Source organism: Dendrobates tinctorius, unplaced genomic scaffold (assembly GCF_039654945.1).
Source record: "Dendrobates tinctorius isolate UK_male_01 unplaced genomic scaffold, ASM3965494v1 ptg000249l, whole genome shotgun sequence".
Lineage (NCBI taxonomy): Eukaryota > Metazoa > Chordata > Amphibia > Anura > Dendrobatidae > Dendrobates > Dendrobates tinctorius.
Genome location: NW_027361916.1, coordinates 4,049,087 through 4,059,702, shown reverse-complemented (window position 1 = coordinate 4,059,702; position 10,616 = coordinate 4,049,087). Strand labels below are relative to the sequence as shown.

The following is a 10,616-nucleotide window of genomic DNA, read 5'->3' as shown; positions in this document are numbered from 1 at the left end:
TCACTATAAAGCCTGGGCCTCATTATACAGCTGTACAGGGGTCTAGTGAAGGCTTTTTAGCCCTTTCCTCAGACTGTAGCTCCTTGGATCAGGCCCTCACTCCTGTCCCTTCACTATAAAGCCTGGGCCTCATTATACAGCTGTACAGGGGTCTAGTGAAGGCTTTTTAGCCCTTTCCTCAGACTGTAGCTCCTTGGATCAGGCCCTCACTCCTGTCCCTTCACTATAAAGCCTGGGCCTCATTATACAGCTGTACAGGGGTCTAGTGAAGGCTTTTTAGCCCTTTCCTCAGACTGTAGCTCCTGAGCACAGGCCCTCACTCCTGTCCCTTCACTATAAAGCCTGGGCCTCATTATACAGCTGTACAGGAGTCTAGTGCCTCACTCCTGTCCCTTCACTATAAAGCCTGGGCCTCATTATACAGCTGTACAGGGGTCTAGTGAAGGCTCTTTAGCCCTTTCCTCAGACTGTAGCTCCTGGGAACAGGCCCTCACTCCTGTCCCTTCACTATAAAGCCCGGGCCTCATTATACAGCTATACAGGGGTCTAGTGAAGGCTTTTTAGCCTTTCCTCAGTCTGTAGCTCCTGGGAAAAGGCCTTCACTCCTGTCCCTTCACTATAAAGCCTGTGCCTCATTATACAGCTGTACAGGGGTCTAGTGAAGGCTTTTTAGCCCTTTCCTCAGACTGTAGCTCCTGGGAACAGGCCCTCACTCCTGTCCTTTCACTATGAAGCCTGGGCCTCATTATACAGCTGTACAGGGGTCTAGTGTAGGCTTTTTAGCCTTTCCTCAGTCTGTAGCTCCTGCGAACAGGCCTTCACTCCTGTCCCTTCACTATAAAGCCTGTGCCTCATTATACAGCTGTACAGGGGTCTAATGAAGACTTTTTAGCCCTTTCCTCAGACTGTAGCTCCTGGGAACAGGCCCTCACTCCTGTCCCTTCACTATAAAGCCTGGGCCTCATTATACAGCTGTACAGGGGTGTAGTGAAGGCTTTTTAGCCCTTTCCTCAGACTGTAGCTCCTGGGAACAGGCCCTCACTCCTGTCCCTTCACTATAAAGCCTGGGCCTCATTATACAGCTGTACAGGGGTCTAGTGAAGGCTTTTAGCCCTTTCCTCAGACTGTAGCTCCTGGGAACAGGCCCTCACTCCTGTCCCTTCACTATAAAGCCTGGGCCTCATTATACAGCTGTACAGGGGTCTAGTGAAGGCTTCTAGTGAAACCTACAAACATAAAAAGGGCGGCCCTCTCTCCCACCTCAGTTGGATTACAGAGCATGAGAGGGGATCCCTAAGAAAGGTGTCTTGGTGAAGGTTCCTGAGCTACAAAGAGGTAAGGGGTTCCACTCGCCCCTCTTTCTAGTTAAGAAGCCAGACTGCTCCTTCTCAGAAGCCTCAATAAATTCATTGAAATTCACTCTTTCAAAATGGAGTCTGTGAAATCGGCGATTAAATTGCTATTCAGTGGGTGCTTTATGGTAGTCTTAGACCTTAAAGACGCCTATTATCATGTTCCGATACATGCAGATCATCAGCAATTCCTAAGGGTGTCTGTTTCAGTGGGCGGAGTTATAGGCCATTTTCATTACAGGGCACTTCCCTTCGGGGTGGCGGTGGCACCCCGGGTCTTCACAAAGATAATGGCGGAGGTTATGGCTCATTTGCACGAACAAGACATTCTTGTGATCCCCTATCTAGACGATCTACTAATTGTGAGGCACACGGAATCTCACTGCACCACCCAATTAGGGAGGGTCATGGGCTCCTGAAAAACACCGCTACCGGTAAGTAGCTGAGCATTTCTCCTTCCCATGTGCATAACCTTACACTTATCTGTGTTAAACCTCATTTGCCATTTTTCAGCCCAATTCTCCAATTTACTCAGATCTGTCTGTAGTTGCAAACTGTCCTCCTTTTTGTTAACTACCTTACATAGTTTTGTATCATCTGCAAATACTGAAATTTTACTGTGTAAGCCATCCACTAGATCATTAATAAATATATTACATAGTAGGGGGCCCAATACAGAACCCTGTGGTCCCCCACTAGTAACCCTGGCCCAATCTGAGGATGCCCCATTAATAACCACTCTTTGTTTTCTATCACTAAGCCAGCTCCCTACCCATCTACACACATTTTCCCCTAGCCCAAGCTTTCTCATCTTACTTACCAATCTTTTATGTGGGACAGTGTCAAATGCTTTAGAGAAGTCGAGATAAATGACATCCAATGATTCTCCTGGGTCCATTTGAGAGCTTACATCCTCATAGAAGCTGATCAGGTTAGTCTGACAGGAGCGATCCTTCATAAATCCATGTTGATATGGAGTTAAACATTTATTAACATTGAGATATTCCATAATGGTATCCCTTAGAAATCCTTCAAAACTTTTACCCACAACAAATGTTAAGCTAACCGGCCTATAGTTTCCAGGTTCCCTTTTACGCCCCTTTTTGAATCTTGGTACCACATTTGTTTGCCGCCAATCAAAAGGAACAGACCCTGTTTCTATAGAGTCTTTAAATATATGGAATAGAGGCCTGTCTATCAACTTAACTTAACTCCCTTAATACCCGAGGGTGAATGCCATCAGGGCCTGGTGATTTGTCAATTTTAATCTTACTAAGGCGGTCCTGCACTTCTTCCTGGGTTAGGCAGGTAATACTTAATGGGGAGTTTACTCTGCATTTCCCCTGGCAAATCCTTTTCCTGTGTGAACACTGTTGAGAAAAAAGTATTTTAAACATTTGCTTTTCCCACATCGCTCTCTAAGATTTCACCTTCATTGTTCTTTAAAGGGCCGACACCATCAATTTTAATCATTTTACTGTTTATATGGTATCATAAACAGTTCTTAGTTCCACATTTAAAAGGCCGTTTAATAGTGTTTGAAATATGCCCCTCATGGCTGTTGATTACTGGCTTGAGGCGACTAGGTGCTATGATGCTCCTGATAGTGGGTGCTATGATGCTCCTGATAGTAGGTGCTATGATGCTCCTGATAGTTGGTGCTATGATGCTCCTGATAGTAGGTGCTATGATGCTCCTGATAGTAGGTGCTATGATGCTCCTGATAGTTGGTGCTATGATGCTCCTGATAGTTGGTACTATGATGCTCCTGATAGTTGGTGCTATGATGCTCCTGATAGTAGGTGCTATGATGCTCCTGATAGTAGGTGCTATGATGCTCCTGATAGTAGGTGCTATGATGCTCCTGATACTAGATGCTATGATGCTCCTGATAGTGGGTGCTATGATGCTCCTGATAGTAGGTGCTATGATGCTCCTGATAGTTGGTGCTATGATGCTCCTGATAGTGGGTGCTATGATGCTCCTGATAGTAGGTGCTATGACGCTCCTGATAGTTGGTACTATGATGCTCCTGATAGTGGGTGCTATGATGCTCCTGATAGTAGGTGCTATGATGCTCCTGATAGTTGGTGCTATGATGCTCCTGATAGTTGGTGCTATGATGCTCCTGATAGTTGGTGCTATGATGCTCCTGATAGTTGGTACTATGATGCTCCTGATAGTTGGTACTATGATGCTCCTGATAGTGGGTGCTATGATGCTCCTGATAGTAGGTGCTTTGATGCTCCTGATAATAGGTGCTATGATGCTCCTGATAGTGGGTGCTATGATGCTCCTGATAGTAGGTGCTATGATGCTCCTGATAGTAGGTGCTATGATGCTCTTGATAGTTTGTGCTATGATGCTACTGATAGTAGGTGCTATGATGCTCTTGATAGTTGGTACTATGATGCTCCTGATAGTGGGTGCTATGATGCTCCTGATAGTAGGTGCTATGATGCTCCTGAAAGTAGGTGCTATGATGCTCCTGATAGTAGGTGCTATGATGCTCCCGATAGTAGGTGGTATGATGCTCTTGATAGTTGGTGCTATGATGCTCCTGATTGTTGGTGCTATGCTGCTCCTGATAGTGGGTGCTATGATGCTCTTGATAGTTGGTGCTATGATGCTCCTGATAGTTGGTGCTATGATGCTCCTGATAGTGGGTGCTATGATGCTCTTGATAGTGGGTGCTATGATGCTCCTGATAGTTGGTGCTATGATGCTCCTGATAGTTGGTGCTATGATGCTCCTGATAGTTGGTGCTATGATGCTCTTGATAGTTGGTGCTATGATGCTCCTGATAGTTGGTGCTATCATGCTCCTGATAGTAGGTGCTATGATGCTCCTGATAGTTGGTTCTATCATGCTCCTGATAGTGGGTGCAATGATGCTCCTGATAGTGGGTGCTATGATGCTCCTGATAGTTGGTGCTATGATGCTCCTGATAGTGGGTGCTATGATGCTCCTGATAGTAGGTGCTATGATGCTCCTGATAGTTGGTGCTATGATGCTCCTGATAGTAGGTGCTATGATACTCCTGATAGTTAGTGCTATGATGCTCCTGATAGTACGTGCTATGATACTCCTGATAGTTGGTTCTATGATGCTCCTGATAGTTGGTTCTATGATGCTCCTGATAGTTGGTGCTATGATGCTCTTGATAGTTGGTGCTATGATGCTCCTGATAGTTGGTGCTATGATGCTCCTGATAGTAGGTGCTATGATGCTCCTGATAGTAGGTGCTATGATGCTCCTGATCGTAGGTGCTATGATGCTCCTGATAGTAGGTGCTATGATGCTCCTGATAGTTGGTGCTATGATGCTCCTGATAGTTGGTGCTATGATGCTCCTGATAGTGGGTGCTATGATGCTCTTGATAGTTGGTGCTATGATGCTCCTGATAGTTGGTGCTATGATGCTCCTGATAGTGGGTGCTATGATGCTCTTGATAGTGGGTGCTATGATGCTCCTGATAGTTGGTGCTATGATGCTCCTGATAGTTGGTGCTATGATGCTCCTGATAGTTGGTGCTATGATGCTCTTGATAGTTGGTGCTATGATGCTCCTGATAGTTGGTGCTATCATGCTCCTGATAGTAGGTGCTATGATGCTCCTGATAGTTGGTTCTATCATGCTCCTGATAGTGGGTGCAATGATGCTCCTGATAGTGGGTGCTATGATGCTCCTGATAGTTGGTGCTATGATGCTCCTGATAGTGGGTGCTATGATGCTCCTGATAGTAGGTGCTATGATGCTCCTGATAGTTGGTGCTATGATGCTCCTGATAGTAGGTGCTATGATACTCCTGATAGTTAGTGCTATGATGCTCCTGATAGTACGTGCTATGATGCTCCTGATAGTTGGTTCTATGATGCTCCTGATAGTTGGTTCTATGATGCTCCTGATAGTTGGTGCTATGATGCTCTTGATAGTTGGTGCTATGATGCTCCTGATAGTTGGTGCTATGATGCTCCTGATAGTAGGTGCTATGATGCTCCTGATAGTTGGTGCTATGATGCTCCTGATAGTTGGTGCTATGATGCTCCTGATAGTAGGTGCTATGATGCTCCTGATAGTACGTGCTATGATGCTCCTGATAGTTGGTGCTATGATGCTCCTGATAGTTAGTGCTATGATGCTCCTGATAGTAGGTGCTATGATGCTCCTGATAGTGGGTGCTATGATGCTCCTGATAGTTGGTTCTATGATGCTCCTGATAGTTGGTGCTATGATGCTCTTGATAGTTGGTGCTATGATGCTCCTGATCGTGGGTGCTATGATGCTCCGGATAGTAGGTGCTATGATGCTCCTGATTGTAGGTGCTATGATGCTCCTGATAGTAGGTGCTATGATGCTCCTGATAGTAGGTGCTATGATGCTCCTGATAGTGGGTGCTATGATGCTCCTGATAGTTGGTGCTATGATGCTCCTGATAGTAGGTGCTATGATGCTCCTGATAGTTGGTGCTATGATGCTCCTGATAGTTGGTGCTATGATGCTCCTGATAGTAGGTGCTATGATGCTCCTGATAGTACGTGCTATGATGCTCCTGATAGTTGGTGCTATGATGCTCCTGATAGTTAGTGCTATGATGCTCCTGATAGTAGGTGCTATGATGCTCCTGATAGTGGGTGCTATGATGCTCCTGATAGTTGGTTCTATGATGCTCCTGATAGTTGGTGCTATGATGCTCTTGATAGTTGGTGCTATGATGCTCCTGATCGTGGGTGCTATGATGCTCCGGATAGTAGGTGCTATGATGCTCCTGATTGTAGGTGCTATGATGCTCCTGATAGTAGGTGCTATGATGCTCCTGATAGTAGGTGCTATGATGCTCCTGATAGTGGGTGCTATGATGCTCCTGATAGTTGGTGCTATGATGCTCCTGATAGTAGGTGCTCTACGGTACATTATTCCAGGATTTCTTCGGAGGATTTTACTGTGGACAGGGTCATCAAGTAGGATGTACCAATTTTTCTGTAAAACCTCGCGGATTTCCTTGTGTTGGTTGCTATATTGAGTTATAAAATTCATGCAAAATGTATTATCAGTACCATTTTTAACATTATTCTCTAACAGCGGTCTGTTTCAATTTCATAGAATTTTTATAAAAGAAACAAAAAACAGGGCGCATCCACTGTGTGAAACCTTTAAAACACAATTTGTAATGGTGAGGCAAGGAGAGACTCACCTGATAGGGTTGTGAAACTTCGGTCACTCCACCTACTAACGCATGAAACAGCTGCTGCAGTCTGCACAGGGTCCAAGGACTTGTAAGTGAAGATGGCTCTAAGGTGCAATGATACACTGCGCTGCTGTAGGTAAAATTCAAGGAACTTTATTGGTGCCTACGCGTTTCCTGAGCTGTCCCAGCTCACTTCATCAGGGGATGATACAAGCATGCAATGCAGGAGTTTATATACAATCCAAAGTGTTAAAAAAAAAAAAAGAGGGCAGGACAAGTAACTGCCACATCAGCAAGGCAATGGTATATATATATATATATATATATATATATATATATATATATATTTTTTTTTTTTTTAAATCCATTGTTCAGGGTACATCTCTTTGGATTTACTCTTTATTCTGGAAGTGAATAGGTTGATGTTAACATTGATCTGAAAAATCATGCCCCATTTCTCACTAGTCACCATGGTCATGTGGATTAAAATACCATACACTCTCAACTTTGGAACTGGGTTCTAGACTCCTTGAGGATGGTTTTAACTACTTTTTTTTATTGGACCCCGTGATCCCCCGTGTCTATTTCAAAAGAAATATATACATTTTCTTTTTTATTGTTCTTGAGTATGTATTCTTATTATATGCTGTTTTAATATATTCTATTAAATACAATTATTTTAATGTGTTTTATACCATTGCCTTGCTGATGTGGCAGTTACTTGTCCTGCCCCCTTTTTTTACACTTTGGATTGTATATAAACTCCTGCATTGCGTGCTTGTATCATGCCCTGATGAAGTGAGCTGGGACAGCTCAGGAAACGCGTAGGCACCAATAAATTTCCTTGAATTATACCTACAGCAGCGCAGTGTATCATTGCACCTTAAAGCCATATTCACATAGAATTTTTATAGGCATGTTTTACCAGGTGGGAGGGATATTTCTGGGTTAAAATTTTTTTTCTGAGAATAGCAGACTGGTGTTTAAAATCAGTATCAGTGGCACAGTTCCTCCTGATACGGAGAAACTGATTGTTGGGGATATTTTTCAGCCACTTAGGATAGTGCCCACTGCTGAAGTGGATATAGCTATTAGAGTCAACTTTCTTAAAAAAGGTTTTACTACAGATCTTGTTATTTTCTATGAAAAGAGTGACACCTAAAAAGTGAATACTAAAAACATCATAAAAAGCAGTAAAGGAGATACCCCAGTTGTTGTTCATTTGTTGGATAAAATCATTAATATTGTTTTCTGTAGTGTGCCAAATAAAAAATAAGTCATCAATAAATCTCTTATAAAATACAATATATTTTTGCCAAATTTCATTAAAAATAAATATTTCTTCAAAAACCCCCATAGAAAGATTCACAAACATAGGTGCTACTTTCGAGCCCATCGCGGTCCCATTCGTTTGATGGTAAAACTCATTTTTAAATGTAAAATAATTATCCTTTAATATAAATTCTAGTCCCTTGGCTAAAAAGTTTGTTTGTAAAATAGAGAGCCTCTCATCAAATTTAAGAAAGTAATAAAAACACAGTAGCCCCACATCATGTGGGATATTAGAATATAGTGATGCTACGTCCATGGTTAAGAAAACATAACTGGTTTTCCAAGGGATATTTTGTAGGAGCGCCAGTAGATGAGAGGAGTCTCGAAGATGACTCTTGAGGTTAAAAACATGTATTAGCATGGTGCTATCGATGTAATGTGCCAAATTGGAGGTTAATGAGTTAATTCCTGCGATAATTGGTCTGCCTGGGGGGTTTTGTATGTTATGTATTTTTGGGAGATGGTAAAAAAAATGGGACACTAGTGTTTTTTATGCTTAAAAAATTCCTTTCTTTTTTATTAAAAATATCCAACTCAAAATTTTCTAAAATGAATTCATTATATTTCACTATAGATGAAGTATATTCTTTAAGGGTGCTTTTTTATAATTTGGCAGATGAGTGATTCCCTTTTTTCCCCCTTTATTCTAATTCATCATTAAATAGGAATAATAAGCCGAACCTAAGATTTTAAAAAATATTTATTCTAAATTTTTTATTTTTTAATAATAAAACATTTATTTTTAATTGATTAAAATTTAGATCTTTACAATTTAATTTCTATCTAATGGTTTACTTAATCCTATGTCTCTTCCATAGATCCGCTTGCAGGAGCTTGTTAGTATAGCCGAGTGGTCTGATTGTCGGGCGGCAGAGCTGGAGGAAGCTGAGGCAGATCTCTAGGAGTTCGTGTCCGAGATTTGCTTTTCTTGCTCAGTATATATGTGTTTTTTAATTTTCCTTATTTTTTTCCTTTTGTTCAACAACCTGTGAAATTATAATAGACATGTGAATATAAGAACAGCTTCTGACTCTTACTATGAATATTTATACTGTCTGCTAACTATGAGCTTTGGCATGTGTCATCTGACTGGAGCTCATTTTTTTGAAATCTGTGTGTACTTAATGCATCACCTATGTATGCGTCATGTGGTATTTCCTGAAGAAGAGGTTCAAAAAACCTTGAAACGCGTAGAATAAACCACTGTCAAACGTTATTACCCTTCTGGAAGTTCATCATTTGGGCAGCGCGGATGAAATCCACGTATTCCTTTGCAGAGTTCTGTTTCATATAGTCGGTGACCGACTTGTGGATCTGCGGCAGCCCTTATCTACACATGCTTTGAATACCTACTACCAGGGGAGCAGTTTTTGGTCAAACCGCTTACTGTATTTGTGGAATAAGACCCTATATTGCGCTTGTGTCTCCCTCTTTCCTCACAATACTAGTTGCTCACTGGCGGGACCCTTGGAAATCCTCCCGGCTTTGAGATCTATCAGCAGCAGAGGGTCCGCTCCACTTTCAACTTCTCCAGCAGCATGGATTACTTTCTGAATCGGCTAGCATCCAGAGAGCTGCATGAGTAACATGTTAAAATGTCTGTATAAAAAAAAGAACACAATTGTGCGATATTGCCACTATTAACATTAGGCAGCTCTCTGAAGATCTAACACCTTTCCTTTCACATCCTGAACATAAGAAAATTAATTCAAATGTAAACACTTTTATTATGCAGCTTGAAAATGAAACAATTTTAAGAAAATCTAAAAAACTACGGAGAGATAGAGGTGATTATAAAAATAAAACAAGTCAAAAAAAGGGAGAAAACAAAAGAGCTGAAAATTACCAAAAACGCGCTGTTGCATTTTTGTGCACTGGGCGCAGTGCCAAAAGGGCGCAGCGCCAGCAAAATCAGACCAGCGTACCCAACGCTAAATATAGTGTACGCTGATCGCATGCAGCGTCATGTGATCAGAGGAGGAACTGACCGGTGGGGGCGCGGCCGGGGGCAGGGCTTAGCAGCGGCCGTGCGCTGCGCCCTGTAACGCTAGTGTGAAACTAGCCTTATACATGTTTTTATCCTTAAGAGTCATCTTCGAGACTCCTCTCATCTACTGGCGCTACTACAAAATATCCCTTGGAAAACCAGCTATTTTTTTTTAACCATGGACGTTACATCACTTTGTTCCAATATGCCACATGATGTGGGACTACTGTGTTTTTATTACTTTCTTAAATTTGATGAGAGGCTCTCTATTTTACAAAAAACTTTTTAGCCAAGGGACTAGAATTTATATTAAAGGATAATTATTTTACTTTTGAAAATGAGTTTTACCATCAAACAAATGGGACCGCGATGGGCTTGAAAGTAGCACCTACGCTTGTGAATCTTTTCATGGTTTTTTAATGAAACCTGGCAAAAATATATTGTATTTTATAATTGATTTATTGATGACATTTTTTATTTGGCACACTACAGAAAACAATATAAATGATTTTATCCAACAAATGAACAATAACAACTGGGGTATCTCCTTTACTGCTTTTTATGATGTTTTTAGTATTAATTTTTTAGATGTCACTCTTTTCGTAGAAAATAACAAGATCTGTAGCACAACCTTTTTTAAGAGAGTTTACTTTAATAGCTATATCCACTTCAGCAGTGGGCACTATCCTAAGTGGCTGAAAAATATCCCCAACAATCAATTTCGCCGTATCAAAAGGAACTGTACCATTGATACTGA

The 10,616-nt window shown here is 41.8% G+C and overlaps 1 long non-coding RNA gene across 1 annotated transcript; it reads left to right on the top strand.

Annotated features, from left to right (window-relative positions):
* Positions 1 to 1,598: 1,598 nt before the first annotated feature.
* On the top strand, positions 1,599 to 9,088 carry LOC141063289 (uncharacterized). The gene is made up of 2 exons (XR_012224857.1): positions 1,599 to 1,786; positions 8,691 to 9,088. It is a non-coding gene; the product is annotated as an uncharacterized lncRNA (long non-coding RNA).
* Positions 9,089 to 10,616: the final 1,528 nt, after the last annotated feature.